Source organism: Gossypium arboreum, chromosome 2 (genome assembly GCF_025698485.1).
Source record: "Gossypium arboreum isolate Shixiya-1 chromosome 2, ASM2569848v2, whole genome shotgun sequence".
Classification (NCBI taxonomy): Eukaryota; Viridiplantae; Streptophyta; class Magnoliopsida; order Malvales; family Malvaceae; genus Gossypium; species Gossypium arboreum.
Genome location: NC_069071.1, coordinates 36010890 through 36029968, shown reverse-complemented (window position 1 = coordinate 36029968; position 19079 = coordinate 36010890). Strand labels below are relative to the sequence as shown.

Here is a 19079-nt window from a genome sequence, read left to right as displayed (position 1 = left end):
AAATTACGTAACGATATCTCTTCTTTTGTGTAGATGGATTTAGAAACACTCTACGATATATGGGAGAGATACAAGGACTTACTGAGAAGGTGTCCTCACCATGGGTTATCGCTTTGGCTCCAAGTTCAAACATTCCATAATGGTCTGAATCCTTTGACTCAGTAAATGGTTGACGCAGCTGCTGGCGAACCATCAACAATAATACACTTAAAGATACTTATGAGTTCATAGAAAAGATGTCACTGAATAACTATCAGTGGCAAGTCATGAGGACAAAGCCATTGAAAACAGTCGGTGTTTATAACGTCGATTCGGTCACCATGCTCTCTAATCAGGTATAATTCTTGAATAAGAAAATTGATAGTTTTCTTAGTTCTTCACAGGTTCACCCAGTGATGCAGTACGAAGCAAGTGGAGGTGGAACAAGCCATTCAGAATACCAACCTTATGGCCACAACATGGATAATGAGCAATCAAATTACATGGGTAATAATCCTCCACCTCAAAAGAATCCATATAGTAACACTTACAATGCAGGTTGGAGGAACCATCCCAATTTCTCGTGGGGCGGTCAAGGAAATCAAAGACCACAACAACCTCCAGGCTACCAACAACCACCCTACCAATAGGAAAAAAAGCCTAACCTTGAAAAGATGCTCTCAACGTTTATATCGGTGTCAAAAACTCGTTTTCAGAACACCAAGACAGCACTTAAAAATCAACAAGCGTCGAACCAAGGGCTTGAAACTCAAATAGGCCAGCTTTCCAAACTAATCTCCGAATGACCACAAGGTAGCTTGCCAAGTAATACTGAACCTAACCTAAGGGAACAGCTCAACGCGATTAATGTTCAAGATGAAGAAGGATTTGTTGAGCCTGAACTAGAACCGAAGCAAGAAACTGTGGTAAGCAAAGGTCAAGGTGAGGTAGATCAAAATACAAACAAATCAGTGAATGTCAAATATAAACCTCGTGTGCCATACCCCAACACGACAAGGAAAGACCGCTCAGATGAACAATTTGGTAAATTCCTTAAACTCTTAAAAAAATTACATATTAACTTACCGTTTATTGAAGCCCCATCTCAGATGCCAAACGCAATGAAATTTTTAAAAGAGCTTTTAGCAAATAAGCGAAAGTTGGATAAGGCGTCGCATGTGGAGCTAAACGCAGTGTGCTCAGCTATTCTAAAAAATAAGCTACCGGACAAACTAAAAGATCCAGGGAGTTTTACAATTCCTTGCTTAATTGGTAGTTTAGATGTTAATAATGCATTAGCTGATTTAGGGGCTAGTATCAACGTCATGCCTTATAAAATGTTTAAACAATTAGTCTTGGGAAACCCAAACAGACTAGGATGAGTATTCAATTAGCAAATAAAACTATAAGATTTCCTAGGGGTATTATTGAAGATGTGCTAGTTAAACTTGATAAATTTATATTTCCCGTTGACTTCATTGTTCTAGACATAGAGGAGGATAGCAACACTCTTTTAATACTAGGAAGGCCCTTTTTAGCAACTGCTAAAACAATTATTGATGTTGGCATAGGTGAACTCACACTCCGTGTGGGAGACGAAACAATCAGCCTTCAAGCTCGCAATTCAGGCAACACATCGGAAATTGAAGGTGATCATCTAAACCATTGTATTAAAACTGACCATATGATACAACCCACTTTGCAGGAGATAAGTTTGGAGGAAGTACATGAGCCATTCTCAAACAATAGTAGATGACCTATCCATGAAGAACGAAAGCTACAAATAGAGGAGCTAGATGAATGGTGAACACATAAATCGAGAACACACGATAAATTGAAACTACGCCAGAACGAACTCGATACCTCTCCAAATCAACTTAAGGTTGGAGATAAAGTCTTATTAGATGCTGCCGATCCTCACGTTGTCACTACCACATCGAATGAAGAAATCCCTCTTACGGTACTTAGCATTTTCCCATTCGGTACGGTCGAGGTGAGTCATCCCAAGTCTGGCACTTTAAGTTAAACAACACCCGTTTAAAACCTTATTTTGATGAGATTAATAGCAGGAATGAGGAGAATAAACTCCTGAAACCACCATGATCATTCAACAGAGAGGTAAGTCAAGCTTAGACTATAAATAAGTGCTTCTCGGGAGGCAACCCAAGCATTAACTGTATTAACTTCTTTAAAAATTTAGTCTTCAACATCTAACTTACTAACGGAGCTCTTGAGTACAGGTTTTCCACAGAGACACGGCCAAGAACACGGGCGTGCTTATGGCCGTGTGAAAACAGGGCAAAGATATCCCCAAACACGGGCTACGATAAAATGCCATGACCGTGTGACATGGCCGTGGTCGAGCCTGCGAAAACAACACGGGCGTTCAACATGCCCATGTGGAAGAACCGTGGGCGAACCGGTTAAAACAACACGGGCATGTGACATGCCCGTGTCTATCACCTGTGGTCAAACCTATCAAATGAACACGGGCGTGGGAGAAACGAACAACACCAGACACAGCCGTGCGATACGGCCATGTGCACCCACACGCTCAAGGAACACAGGCATGTATTAAATGTCAGACGCGCCCAATTTCAAAATTCGCGAATCACACGGGCTGAAATTGGGGAACACGGGCGTGTTCCCTGGCCGTGTGCCCAAGATCTATAAATGCCTTGCACTATTCACTTTCTTCCCCATTCAAAAACCCTAACCCTAGCCGCTGCAAGTCCACACGCCCTCCCTGCCATGCCCGTGCACCGCTTCCCACTCCATTTTTGACGCTCAATCTCTCTCCCTTAGCGTTTGTTTACTTCTTTCACTTCTATTTTACTTATTTCTAATGCTTAGTATCAACATAATCTTTATATCTTTTGAACTATTTTTCATTCTGCTCATCATTCTATCATTTAATTTGCATTCTTAGGTTAGTCATGCCATTACTATGCTTATTCTCATGCTATTACCATGCAAATGTCTATCATTTAATTTGCATTCCTAGGATTAGTTATCATACATTCCGTGTTAAATTGATATTAGGAAAACCTCATACCCATTACATTTCTATTCTTATTCTCATTGTTATTGTAACACCCCGTACCCGAGACCGTCGCCGGAGTCGGACACGAGGGGTTAACGGGCTTAATCCACTTACTTGCACAGTTCATTTTAAAAATTTCCAGACAGCCGACTAACTGTGTCACTGTCACCTTAAAAATCATATCTTGAGTTCCACAACTTGAAAATCAGTTTCGTGATTTTTCCCTGAAACTAGACTCATATATGCATCCACAAATTTTTTTCTAGAATTTTTGGTCGGGCCAATTAGTACAGTTTATTAGTTAAAGTCCCCCATGTTACAGGGATCGACTACACTGACCTTTGCACATTACGACTTGTATATCTCCCTGTACAGGGCTTCAATACTGATTCCGTTTGTTTCTACAGAAACTAGACTCAAAAAGGAATCTGTACATATATGGCATGACTTCTAATTATCTCTGGTAAATTCATAATGAATTTCCAAAGTCGGAACAGTGACTCCAGAAGCCGTTCTGGCCCTGTCTCACGAAAACTTAAATATCTCTTAACATACTGTGCATATGATCGTTTCGTTACTTTCCTATGAAAATAGACTCGTCAAGGTTCGTTGACATAATTTATTCACTATTTAATTTCATTCCTACTATTTTTAGTGATTTTTCACATCCATGTCACTGCAGCTGTCAGCATCTGTCTTTAAGGTAGGCTTTACCTATTTCATAGTTTCATGATTCAACTAGCCCTTTAACATAAATAGCACAAAATATGATCATGATTAACCATCCCAATGGCTAATCGTTTCCAAACATTTCCATACCTCTTAATGAACAACATACAATGATTATAATACCATGCCCAAAGTATACTTAAGCCATTTTCGCATGGCTATCCAAATTTACACAAAACCGAAAGGTACATGACCTACAACAAAAGGGTAGTCCTATACATGCCATTTCAAAGTCCAACCAAAAATATACCGAAAGGAGCTTTGATAGTGTGGGCGACTTCGACTTCAAAATCCCGAGTCCGATAGCTGAAGAACCAAAATCTATAAAGCAGAGAATCAAAGAAACGGAGTAAGCATTTAATGCTTAGTAAGTTTGAGTCATGAATTTAGACACAACCAAAGTATAGCATTCATGTAGCTAAGCAGATAATTTCATATGCACAAATTCTCAATATCGACTTACTTCACATTACCAACCCTTATATTCATACACAAAGATCAACTTAGCCAAAGGCGGTAGCTCATTTATCAAGCGGCGAATACTTATTTGTAAGGGCTCAACTAATTCAAAGCACATATGAAACATACCTCATTGTTGGGATTTCACAAGCGTATTAACTGAAATTTTACAGCAAGATCATTCATTTCGAATCACGTACCTTCGGAGTTTAACCGGATATAGCTACTCGTTCAAATGCCTTGGGACATAGCCCGGTTATAGTAACTTCGCACAAATGCCTTCGGACTTAACCCGGATTTAGTAACTCGCACAAATGCCTTCGGATCTTAGTCCGGATTTAGTAACTTCATACGAATGCCTTGGATCTTAGTCCGGATATAGTCACTTAGCACAAAGCCTTCGGATGAGCCGGACATCATTCGAATAACCATGCACATTTATCAATAAATCATGACACATTCGTATTTCATTTTCACTAGCAAAACTCAAACACAAGGCACTTATCACACTTGCAATTTCGGCTCAATAGCCACACACGAGCATGATTTTGATTTGCTTAAAACATGATCTAATCAAATCATAATCTAAGTTCCATTACTCAAAACTTACCTCGGATGTTGTCGAACGGCTTCAATGCTATTCGATCACTTTTTCCTTTCCCTTATCCAACTGTGGTCCTCTAAGCTCTTGAGCTAATTCAAACAAATTTAACTTATTAAAGTCTCATTTTGCTAGCTTATGGCGAATATGACAAGGAGTTTGATAGGTCATATGGCCACCTTTTAGCTCAAATACACAATGATCATACGCATTTTAATCACATCAAGCAATTTAATACAATTCATTCGAACATCAAAGAGAAGCTCAAGGTACTTAGCCCATATATACATTAGACATTAGAGTCACATATGTATGAAATCACGAATCGAATTCAACATACTAGCTAATATTTCCCCTTAGCCAAATTTTCTAAGTCAAGCTAAAGCCATCAATAGGCTACCTATGGCCGAACATACCCATCAACTCACGTACCCATTCATGTGGCCGAACATACACATCTATGCTAAGGCCGATTGCAACGCTTAATACATTCTACAAGTATGGTCACTTGTATTGACTAAACACCATTTGTTTCAATTCAAAACTTGGCTAATACACATATATACACTATTAAAGCATCCTCTCCCTTTACATTAATTCAACACATGCATTACCCATAATATACAAAATTATATTCGGCCTTAGCACACAACTTGCCAGCCGATTCTTCTCCATCTAGCAACTAATGCACATACGAGCTCATTTGTTAGACTCTACTTCATCTAACAACAACCTTATTTCTCTTCTATTTCCTACCATGGCCGAATAAATTACAACACCATATCATTTCGATTTTGGTCATGGTTAAACAAAGAACTTAATGTCTCACTCAAGGATGCTAAAAAGGATATTCAAGAGTCATCAATCCACCATCACATGCATCAATACAAACTTCACTTTTAGCATGCAATTAACATCAACACAAATCCACCTTAGCCGAATATCATCTCCATGACATAGTAAAGATTTGAACCATGGGCTAGTTAGAACTCAAGCTAACAAAAAAAACATGCATGAATCTCATGGCACCACATCAAACTTACCTTCACCTAGCTACAAGTATGGCCGAATCTCTTCAACATTTCCTCCCTTCTTTCCTTTGAATTTTCGGTCAAGAAGAATGAAAAAAAGATGGACACATTTTTTTTCTTTTTCTTTCTTCTATTCACGGCAATGGAGGGGGGGCAACCACACACACATTTTTTTTCCTTTTTCCATTTCTTTATTACCCATACTCATTATTTTATTGTTCCTAACATACATCACTACATAACATGTTTGTGACATGTTTCCACTCATAGCATGGCCGGCCATTAGCTCAAATATTGGGCAATTTGACATGCAAACCCACCATTTCTACAACATGCATTATTAGGCCACTTTACATTTGCCTAGCACATTTCTAAATTTTCTCACATAAGTCCTTTTGACTAAATTCGCATGCAATTTACTAAATCGAAGCCTAAAACTTTCACACATTCATAATCACATATTTTAGACAATAAATATCATGTTCAAATAATTTGGTGACTCGGTTTAGCGGTCCCAAATCCGCTTCCCGACTAGGGTTACTTTAGGGTTGTCACAGTTATTGTGGTTAAGTTTGCTTTATATAAGTAGTCTTGGCTGAAATAAGTTAGTTCAAATTCATGAATTTTTACTTCTTTGAATTCATTTACCTATTATTATTATTCGTTTATCTATTATTATTCTTTATATTACAGGCTTTTAATGTCGTCTTTACGAGGAAAGAAGATCACTGTCCCTACTTCGAAGAAGAGGAAGGGATCATCATCCTCTGCGGGTCTAACCACGAAAATTTGTCACCCTCTCTTTCAGTTTCCCCGAGGGCCCCAAGAAGAACTATTCCAAATCTTTTGGGCCCGACCTTTAATTGCAGGCCGCTGTATCGACTGAGCTACCGTAGAGCAAGTTTAATTGGCTGATGCGATTCGGGCCCTCCTAACCACCGACCCTTGGGAGCTGTTCTTTGGGATCATCGAACCAACATACCTCAAGCTCACGATGGAACTATGCTCAACGTTCCATCTTCAGACCGTAATGACGAACTACGATGATCCCGATACGGTCCAGTTTCGCCTAGGCGGGTTAGTTTGCCAGCTAAGCGTCCCAGAGTTTGGTGCTGCACTGGGCTTATGTACGAAGGAGTTTAAGGAGGAGAATGAACTACATACTCTCACTCGCCACATACATTTCTCTCTCTCGAAGTGCTGGCACACTTTGGCTCTTGGCGCAGCCTCCTATAATCCTAGCCGCTCCAAGGCATTAGTCCTTCCACCAATATTGAGGTACCTACACGCCATTTTAGCTCACACGATTACAGGGAGGTGAGAGAGCACTGGCGTCGTCATGAGGTACCTACAAGCCATTTTAGCTCACACGATTACAAGGAGGTGAGAGAGTACTAGCGTCGTCAACACTCACGACGCCTACTTCTTATGGTGCATGTCACACGGGCACGTCATCGACCTTACCTATTTCATCGCCCTCGTAATTCAGCACTAAATGGAGCGACATAGGAAGGGGGTCATCTCCATTGGCCCCTATGTTACTTGGTTGGCTCGACACTTCGGGCTCCTCAACTCTGCAGCCCAAGAATCATACCTTACCCTCATCGGTCAGATGTCTCCACAAGGCATCTCGAGCATGCTTAGCATGAGGATGATTCAGAGGCGCCGAGGAACCTACCCTTCCTAGTATCGTCTCGCCCAATATAGGGAGGAGGAGGCCTACGAGGACATTCCTGATGATGTCCCTACACAGCACGAGGACCCACCGACTCAGCAGCCACCACCCTCTCGTCCAGTTCATGCGGCGGCTTCATATGCTGACATCTCTGACTGCCTCACTCGATTCGAGCAGTAGTGTTTTCAATGATTTGATAGCATTGATGCTACTCTACAGCAGATTTTTCAGCACCTCCACATCTCATCGCCAGTCCCACCTCGCGAATCATCCAGCGATGAAAATGTTTAAAAACATTTATTTATTATTTTATGTTTTCTTTTAATTTTTATTAAAACTACTTTTTAATTTTATTAGATTTTAGAATTTTATGTTTAATTATCAATTTCGGTTATTTCTTTATGAGTAATTATTCTTCCTAATATCCCCTAAAAAGTTCCTGATTTTATCATAGTTATATAGAGCTCTTAAGCTCATCATCCCATAGGAACTAAAAACTCCACCGGGAAAGGTTCTCTACGATTGTCATGTCCTGATCGACCATGACCATAGCTACTACTAGATATAATATTCTTTTGGCGTAGGACTTATGGACTAATGAACCTCTATGACCGTCGGAGTATCCTCCTCCACTCTCGAACCGATTACTCTCCAAAACTCCAGTTCGAGGAATTCATCATATAGGAAGTTTCACTTATCTCCCTATCTTATTCTTATACTCAAATATCTATCTTTGTACATGGAGGGCAATGTACATCTTAAGTGTGAGGGGGTATTTATTTCATTATCAAAAAAATCCCTGAATGACTGCCTTGTTCTCTTGAAAAGCTTTCATATCATATTTAGGATAAATTTTGATTGATTTATGATTTTGATTGATATATCTTGAATTAAAACATAGGCATTTATGCATTGATTGTTTAAACGTTAAGACATTGGAGAATCAAGCATGATAAGTTGATTTTTAAGAATTTAAAATCTTAGGTTGTTTCCCCAAAGTTTAGGTATTACTTTGAGTTGGAATTCACAAGTTTTAAACATCAAAAATCCATAATTTTTGTGAGATTTTTGAGCCTTTTGAGCATCTATTAATTCTTTCATGCTCACCTTTATTATTGCTTTGAGTGCGTCAGTATTGAACTGTTATTCTAGAACTTGCTTGATTATACATGTCGAGACCACACCATTTGATTTGATATCTCAAAATGATTAAGGCACTTAGGATTAACCTACCCATGCCATGAAAAGCCTACCTCCACGATTAACCCCTAGTAAACCCCCTTGAACCTAACAAGCCATTTCTTGTATTACCCTTAATATTAACCCTTAACCCATTATTGTTGAAATCCCCTAAATTAATCCCTATTTTTGTCGAGATTTGAGTTGAATGGATTGCTTAGCTATGTTTTGTTCTTAATAGTTAGTCTATGTTATTTAATTTGTTCTTAAAAGTAATAATAATCAAAAAATATGTATACACATTAGTAATTCCATATTCTGAGAAGAAACTCTGTTGTACACAAGTGATGATTAAATCTTTTTCTAGTTAGGAAATTTTTCAATTCAATCTCGATTCTAACACTTTCTTTCAGCTTGTGACCACACCCCCTAACCAAGCCTCATTACAACCCTCTAAAGACCTTTTGATCGATGTATCATCTTAAATTATAGTGGTGAAGATTTGATTTTCATGCAAGCCTATGCTAATGACTTTTCATTATTGGCTATTGAGTGCTCCATTTATTGTCCTTAAACACCTCAAGTGATTTGAGTGAATCTTTAGTGAGGATGTGAAACTCTATGATATTCTGAATCAAAGGTAATTACTTAGACGAGGGGAGGCAGCTATGTTTGTATGACTAAATACTCAACTTGGAATGTTTGAAACTTTTATGTTCTTTTAGTTCAATTCTCAATGTATGATTACTTATTGGGTTATTTTGAGATATTATCGATAGAAATTATAAGTTGAGAAGAATTTATTTTAATTATGAGTTGAGAATTTTGCTTGAGGACAAGCAAATGCTTAAGTGTGGGGGTACTTGATAAACCGTAATTTATACATATTTTTACCCCATGCTTAACGCATTTTATGGATGATTTCCTATTAGAATTGGTGAATTCGATGCTCCTAATGCTTTAATTTCATGTTTTATACTTAGGAGAGCATTGGAGAGCAAAAGGAACGAGAAACAGGCCAAAAACGGAGAAAATAGGCCAAAGTACGAAATCAACACGGCCTGGGCCTCCTCACACGGGTAGATCACACGACCGTGTCAATTTGGTAGGCTCGAGCACAGCCTGAAGTAACCGCACATGGTCGTGTTACATGGGCATGTCCCTGCCGTGCCCAAGTTGAGTCCAATTCGAAAAAGGCTAATTTTGAGGGCTTTTAGGCATTCCAAAGCTTATAACTACACCCTAGAGGAGGAAGAAAAGGAGACGGAGAAGAGGGAGTAAGGAATTACTCCAAGGAAGCCGATTGATCCATCTCAGAAGCCAGATTCATCATCAAGACTGAAGATCTCTCCTCAATTCCCCCTTCAGGAGTTTTAGGTTTTCTTTATGTTTTGTATTCTTTATTATTCTCAAATGTTTTCTTATTTAGTTATGAACTAAAACCCCTAAATACCTAAGGGGGATGAAACCTAAGACGAATCTTGTTATTATTTTCTTAATTGTATGATAAATATTTAACTTGTTCTTAATTATGTGTTCTTAATTCTTGTTTTGATATCCCAGGATACTGATTCAAGATAAGCTCTTATTCAGAGGAGGAATAGACCCTATGTAAGAGTACATTTTCCATAATTAAGCGGAGTTGATTGCGTGCCTAGACATAGGGTGACAAGATTTTACCAAATTAGGGTGAAACCTAATAAGGGGATCCATAGTTCGAGTTAATGCAACCCTAGAGTGTTAATTAGAGAAAAGTCTCAATTATTCAATCTAGGGATTAAACGTTATTATTCTTGAATAGGGATAATAACATAACTTAGGGATCTCTACAGAATTAGTTAAATGAATAAATCGTCCGATTTGGAGCCAAAATAACAAGTATAGTCTAGGTGGATTTTTCCTTAGGTATTGTCTTCATTCAATCGATTTTTCCAAAAACAGTTCCCCAATTCTATTCTCTATGAATTCTTAGTTTAGATAATTAGTTAGTTAAAATAAAAACCTCTTTATTCTTAGGCTAGATAATAAAAAAACAGTCATTACTAGTACTTTTAGTTCCTTTGGGTTCAACAATCCAGTCTTGCTAAAACTATACTACTGTTCGATAGGTACACTTGCCTATATCGTGATAATAGTTAGTTTCAAGAATGAGTAATTATAAATATTTAAAACCTATCACGAAATCACGCAATCATAGCCACACGAGCCATTAGCACGACCGTGTCGAAATGATCACACGGGCGTGTGCCCTGTTTCAAAGGCAAACTTCTTAAGGTTGGTTTAAGGACCCGGAATGGTTTTGAATAGTTTTCAATGATCGATTTGGGGCTCGTAGGCCCATAATAAGAAGTTTATAGTATAAATTGAAAAAGTTTTAAATTTGCACCGAATCTCGGTGACTTGAAATTGGTTGTATGCATGAGACTAGGTTAGGTAACGTCTTGTACTCCTCCCCGATGTGGGTTATGGGTATAGGGTGTTACATAACCAATCACCAAAAATTCACCTAAAACCTTATTACAATCAAATCATACCAAAAATAACACATAACCCTATACATGTCACTTATAACCATTTCAATATATTCAAAAGCTACCAAAGTGGATCGATAGATAGTGCGAACGTGCTCCGAAAAAGATTCCTATCTTTCAAGCGTTCCAATGATCTACAAAACAAAGAAAATAACTATATAAGCAACTAATACTTAGTAAGCTCGCATAAAAGAACTTAAACTTACCAATTGCATTGAATTAATCAACCATGAGAAACTTCATTTAATCATAAGCCAAAATTTATTTTTCCTATACATCATACTTAACAAGGTTAATAAGTGAAGCAATATACATATAAATCCAAACCAAACAAGGCATATAATATATCAACAATTTCAATTTCACCATTTGCCTATTATATGACTACCATATACCTTCATCTTCTTTTAACTAAGCTTATCATAAATTTAATATTCTTACGTTAAATAATAGATCATTTTATACAATCATATATTATGTAAGCTTTAATTACACGTTCATATCATGAAAATAATTTCATTATATAAATCATTTGTAACACCCCTCACCCGTATGCAACGCTGGTGTGACAGCCTTAAAACGACCCTAGTCGAAATGTGGTTTCGGGACCACAAAACCAAGGCATAAAAATAATTTAATATTTATTTTATTGCCTATAATGTGTGTTAACTCATGTGTGATATTTTTTATGCTTTGATTTAGAATTATAGATGTGAATTTCACTAGAAAGGACCTAGTAATAAACTTTGAAAGTATGAGGGGAAATGTGTGATGACTAATTAAAGGATGCATGCAAAACAATGGACTTGCATGTCAAATTTCCCCCCCCATAGCTAGTGGCCGGCCATGACAAGGATTTATGGGCAAAAATCATGTCATGAAACATGTTTGGTAAATGGGTTATGATGGAAAGAATAAAATAAGGGTTATGGAATAAACAATTAATGTTAGTAGATGAGAAACAAAAAAAAAGTGTCCATCTTCCTCCATAGCTTGGCCGAATGTCCTAAAGGAAGAAAGAAAAAATTTTGTTCATCTCTTTTCACTCTCTTGTTGGCGAAAATACTAAGGTTAAGGAAGGAGTTTTGCTTCATACTTGGTTTGGAAGAGGATTAGGAAGAGGTTGGCTAAACTTGCATCAAGATTAAGGTATGTTTGAGGTTTATGCATGTTTTTAGTTGCTAGCTTAATGTTCTTGTTAGCCCATGGTTCAAATCCTTGTTATGTCATGGGAATGAAATTCGGCCAAAGTGAATGTGGTGTTAATGCCATTGCATGTTAAATAACAAGCTTGAAAGTGATACATGTGATGGAGGATTGAAGATTCTTAGATTTTCTTTTAGCATTTTTTTTGAATGAGATACTAAGTTCTTTGTTTCACCATGACCAAATTGAAATGGTGTGGTGTTGTGGTATTCGCCATGATATATCCATAAGTATAATTCATGCATGTTGCATGGTAAGTAAGATTTAAGCTTTGGAAATGTGTATATATTTGGATATAAGCCACTTGAGAATTCGCCCTTGCACCTACATGAATATATGTTTGCACATGATGGATTGGTATGACATATATACTAATTCAAAGTGTATATTTGCTTGTGATGATGTGTTGATTATGAAGTAAATAAGAGATGTGCAATGAATTACGATATGTAATGTGTTAGTAGTAAAATGTATGCTGTTTTTTTTGTGTGGTATTAAGTGTATATTCGCCACATGAGGGGTAATTAGTGTGCATGCATTCGGTTTGAGGCAAGCATATTGATGCCTATTCTTGGCTTAGAAAATTCGCTAAGAGGAATATTAACTAATGTGTTGAGTTCGATTTATGATTTCGTACATATACAACTTTGATGCCTAATGTATATAAGGGCCAAGTACTTTGAACTTCACGTTGATGTTTGAATGTATTGAATTGCTTGTTGTGATGTAAAATGTGCATGACCATTGTGTATTTGAGCTAAAGGATGGCCATATGACCATTTACACTCCTTGTCATATTCGCCATAAGCTATCATGATGAGATTTTAATAAGTTAAATTTGTGTAAATTAGCTCAAGAGCAAAGGGAGCTAAATCCGATAAAGGGAAGGAAAAAGTAGTTGAATAGCCGTCGAAATCGCTCGACAACATCCAAGGTAAGTCTTCGAGTGATGACCCTACTTGAATTATATCAAAATTATGCTCCTTGTTTGTGTGGCCATTGAGCGAAATAGTAAAGGTTGATAGATATTTTGTGTTAGAGCTTTAGTAACGAAAATGAACTATGGACGTGTCTTGAATATTGATATATATGTAAGTGAACATTGGAAATATATCCGGGCTAAGACCGAAGGCATTCGTATGCGAGTTGATATATCCGGGCTAAGACCCAAGGCATTCGATGCGAGTTGATATATCCGGGCTAAGACCAAGGCATTCGTGCGAGTTGATATATCCGGGCTAAGACCAAGGCCTTTGTGCAAGTCACCAAATCCGGGTTATGACCAAGGCAATCGTATGAGTCGCTATATCCGGTTAAATCCGAAAGTATGTGATTCGAAGTGAGCAATCTTGCTGTGAAAATTTCAGCTTATACACTTGTGAAAATTCCAGCAATGAGGTATGTTTGTATGTGCTTGTACTAATTGAATTCTTACAAGTAAGTATGCGCTAAGTTGATAAACGAGCTACCGGCCTTGGGCTAAGTTGTTCTTTTGTGTATGAACATAAGGGTCGGTGATGTGAAATAAGTATGAGTATGGGAATGTGAATTAGTAAAGTGGTTTAATTAGCCATGTGAATAAAATACCTTAGTCAAAGCTGATTTCATTGCTTGAGACTTACTAAGCATTAAAATGCTTACCCGTTGCTTTGGCTCTCTGTTTTATAGGTTTCGCTCGTTAGCTATCGGATTCGGGATCAAAGAAGTCAAGTCATCCACACTATCGAAGCCCCATTTTGGTACAAATTTTGGTTGAACTTTGAAATGGCATGTATAGGACCATCCTTTGTTGAAGGTCATGTACCTTCCGGTTTGTGTAAACTTGGATAGCCATGCGAAAATGGCTTATATATCGTTTTAGCATAGAACTATAATCGTTTGTATGTTGACCCTTATGAGGTATGGAATTATTTTGAAACGATTAGCCATTGGAATGGTTAATCATGATCACGCTTTGTGCTATGTATGTAAAAAGGGCCAATTGAATCATGGAAAGTATGAAATAGGTAAAGCCTACTAAAGGCAGATGCTGACAGCAGCAGTGACGTGGATGTGAAAAATCACTAAAAATAGTAGGAATGGTATTAAATAGCAAATAAATTATGTAAGTGTACCTTGATGAATCTACTTTCATATGGAAGAAACGAAATGGTCATATGAGTTATAAGTTAACAGATTTTAAAGTTCTTGTGAAATAGGGCCAGAACGGTTTCTGGATCCCCTGTTCCAACTTTGGAAAATCATTGTAAATTAACCAGAGATAATTAGGAGTCATTCCATATATGTGTAGATTCCTCTCTGAGTCTAGTTTCTATAGAAACAAACGGCATTAGTATTGAAGCCCTGTACAGGAGATATCCAATTCGTAACGCACAAAGGTCAGTGTAGTCGATCCCTACAACAGGCGAGACTTTAACTAATAAACTGTACTAATTGGCTCGACCAAAATTCTAGAAAAAATATGTAGATGGACATATGAGTCTAGTTTCAGGAAAAATTTACGGAACTGATTTTCGAGTTGTAAAACTCAAGTTATGAATTTTAGAGCGACTAGTACTCAGATTGGCAGCTTGTCTGAAAATTGTCAATAAGTGGGTTGAAGTTGTTAACACCTCGCGTTCGACTCCGCGACGGTCTCGGGTTCGGGTGTTACAATTTTATTGGTATCAGAGCTACGGTTTAGTCGATTCTAGGACTACCGTAATGCGTTTGGGGTCTAGCTATACATGCCATTTTATGTGATTATATGATAGTGTGGTGATTTCGGACGCTTGAACTTGTGTTTATTTATAGTAATGGATCCGATCCCAACCGAGCGATAGCTGATGATGTGGAGAGTGTGGCGCTGCTCCGCACAAGGGACAGCGCCGGACTCTCAACCTGTTGCTAGCAATCCGAATGACGAGGCTAGACAAGCCTTTTATAGCGTGATGAATGATTGGTTCAACCAATACATTCGAACTAATACTACTGTTCCACAACCTCCATTCCCAACAAACACAGACCCAAGACCTACAATGCCTCCGGTAATTGACCAAATAAGGTCGAATAAGCCCCAGTTGATAGAATCGAAAACATGGGGCTACTGAATTTAAAGCTACGGATAGTGATGATGCCGAGCAAGCGAATTTTGGTTGGACAACACGATCCGCACTCGATGAGCTATCTTGTACACCGATGAATGCCTAAAGTGTACCATCTCCTTGCTACGTGATTCTGCCTACTATTGGTGGAGTACTCTGACTTCTGTTGTGCCCCGCGAACAAGTAACTTGGGAGTTCTTCCAAACCGAGTTTCGGAAAAAGTATATCAGTCAGAGATTTATGGACCAAAAACGAAAGGAATTTCTCGAACTTAAACAAGGTTCCATGTCGGTTACCGACTATGAACGAAAATTCGTGAGGCTTAGCCGGTACGCGCGTGAGAATGCATTTCTTCAGAAGCTGTGATGTGTAAACGCTTCCAAGATGGATGAATGATGAGATAAAGTCTGTATGTTGGCATTTTGGAAATCCGAGAGTTTGTGACTCTCGTCGAGCGAGCGATGCAAAGCCGAGGAGTTTAGTATGGAGAAAAGGAAAGCGAAGCGGGAGCAAGGGAGTTTCAGAAGAGGTATTCGGGAAGCCCTTCCAACAATCATCAAAGAAACTTAGAGATGGCTTAGGCCGATCTAGAGACACTTCGGGCTTTTCTAGACGAGATCGCGATCGACCCCTGTGACACACGAATCACTTCGATCGCCGATGAGTGGGAATGATCGACGAGAGAGGACTGAGTGCCGAGATTGTGGCAAATGGCATTTTGAAGTCTGTAGATTCCGTGACCGCTCTGTTACAAGTGTGGATCAGTTGACCACTTCATTAAAGATTGCCCGAGGTTGTGCGAGCAGAATGTAGATCGGAGTGGGAAACCGGGTACTACCAACGCCGAGGTAGACCATCCGGAAATACGGCAAGGCTAGTGGTGGTCGAGAGGATCTAGAGATGTTGCGACCAGATCCGAGGCTCGCGCTCCAGCTAGGACTTATGCTATACGGCAGACGCGAGGATGCCTCCTCGCAGATGTTATTACTGGTACTTTCACTCTCTTTGATACTAATGTGATTGCTTTGATTGACCCCTGGTTCTACTCATTCTTATATATGCGAAACCTTAGCATCCAAGAAGACTTTGCCTATTGAGTCTCTTGAGTTCGTAATTCGGTGTCAAATCCTTTGGGTCGTTATGTGCTGGTCGACAAAGTGTGTAAGAAATGCCCCTAGTAATTGAGGTACTGTTTTCGGCGGACTTGATGCTTTTGCCGTTCGATGAATTTGATGTTATTCTTGGGTTGGATTGGTTGACCGTGCATGATGCGGTTGTGAATTGCAAAAGCAAGACTATTGATTTGAGATGCTAAACAACGAGATGATCCGAGTTGAGTCTACGAACTTGAAGGGGTTGCCATTGTAATATCATCAATGTTGGCCCGTAAATATGTAAGAAAAGGGTGTGAAGCATACCTTGCGTATGTACTTGATGATAAGGAGTTAGGAATAGAACCCAAATCATGCGGTGGTTTGTGAATACCGGACGTTTTCCCAAGAATTGCGGGTTTGCCACTGTTCGGGAGATAGAGTTTGGCATTGAGCTTGTACCAGGACCACACCGATTTCGATAGCTCCATATCGTATGGCACCAACGGAATTAAAGGAGTTGAAAGCTCGGTTGCAAGAGTTGATGGATAGAGGTTTTGCTCGCCTGAAGTTTTTCACCTTGGGGTGCACCGGTGTTGTTTGTGAAAAGAAGGACGGAACCATGAGGTTGTGCATCGACTATCGTCGACTTAATAAAGTGACAATAAAGAACAAGTATCCGTTACCACGTATCGATGATTTGTTCGATCAACTGAAGGAGCCTCGGTGTTCTCAAAATAGATTTGAGATCGGGCTATTATCGCCATGAATCCGAGATTCGGACATACCCAAAACCGCCTTGAGCGAGATATGGTCACTACGAGTTCTTAGTGATGCCGTTTGGGCTCACTAATGCCCTCGCGGTATTTATGGATTTGATGAATCGGATCTTGAGATCATATTTGGATCGGTTCGTAGTTGTGTTCATCGACGACATCTTGGTCTATTCAAGAGATGAGACCGAACATGCGAGCACCGAGATTAGTGTTGCAAATTTTACGGGATAAGCGGTTATATGCTAAGTTTAGCAAGTGTGAGTTCGGTTAAGAGAGGTTAGCTTCTTGGGTCACGTGGTATCTCAGATCGGTATTCGAGTCGACCCAAGCAAAATTTCAGCCATACTTAACGGAAACCTCCAAGAAATATTCGAGGTTCGGAGCTTTTTGGGACTTGCGGTTACTACCGACGGTTTGTAAAAGGATTCTCGATGATAGCCACACCCATGACGTAAACCGCTTGTAAAGATGTCAAGTTTGAATGGACGGAAAAGTGTCGAAAAGTTTTGACCAATTGAAAACTCATTTGACGGAAGCTCCAAGACTAGTACGGCCGAATCGGCAAAGAGTTTGTCATCTATAGTGACGCCCCCTACTTGGGTTAGGTTGCGATTGATGCAAGAAGGTCGAGTTGTGGCCTATGCGTCGAGACAATTAAAGCCACATGAGAAAAATTATCCGACCCATGATCTCGAATTGGTCGCCATCGTATTCGCCTTTAAAGATATGGCGACATTACTTATTTGGTGAGAAGTGCCATGTGTATTCGGATCACAAAAGTCTCAAATATTTGATGACTCAAAGAGACTTAAATCTGCGACAAAGACGTTGGCTCGAGCTGTTAAAGGATTATGAGCTGGTCATTGACTATCACCGGGAAAGGCTAATGTGGTTGCGGATGCCTTAAGCGAAATCACCGCTTGCTTTTGCTTCTGCGATGAATGTACACTTGTCTATCCTACCCGACAATGTGTTAGTAGCGAATTAACACCAAACCATTGTTGACTCATCAAATTCGTGAAGCTCGTAAAGTTGATGAGGAGTTGCGTGCAAAACGAAATTTGAGTGTGTTCGAACAAGGAATCGGAGTTTCAAATTGATGATGACGATTGTTTGAGGTTGAAGTCGTTTGTGTGTTCCAAAGAATTGAACTTATTTCGATAATTCGAACGAAGCTCATTGTAGCCGAATGGCAATCCACCCGGGAGTACGAAGATGTACAATGAGTTGAAACGTCGGTTTTGGTGGCATGGTATGAAACGAGACATCTCCGACTTTGTTGCAAGATGTTTAATATGTCAACAAGTGAAAGCGGAGCACCAAGTGCCTTCGTGGTTACTTCACCGATCACGATACCCGAGTGGAAATGGGATCGAGTCACAATGGACTTTGTGTCCGGACCGCCGTTGTCGACAAGTAAGAAGGATGCAATTTGGGTTATTATTGATAGATCGACTAAGTCGGCTCACTTTATCCTCGTGCGTATGGATTTTTCATTGGATAAACTAGCTGAATTGTACGCTTCTCAGTTGTGAGATTACACGGGTACCGATTTACTGTTGTGTCGGATAGAGATCCGAGGTTCACCTCGCGATTTTGGAAGAAATTACAAGAAGCATTGGGCACCAAGTTGCATTTCAGACCGCCTTTCACCCCAAACCGATGGTCAATCCGAGCGTATAATTCAGATACTTGA

General features: G+C 39.2%; 1 non-coding gene across 1 annotated transcript; it reads right to left on the bottom strand.

The window, feature by feature from the left end:
- LOC128289553 (small nucleolar RNA R71) lies at positions 1–107 on the bottom strand. Its single transcript, XR_008279198.1, has one exon. It is a non-coding gene; the product is annotated as a small nucleolar RNA R71 (small nucleolar RNA).
- Between the last annotated feature and the right edge of the window lie 18972 nt (positions 108–19079).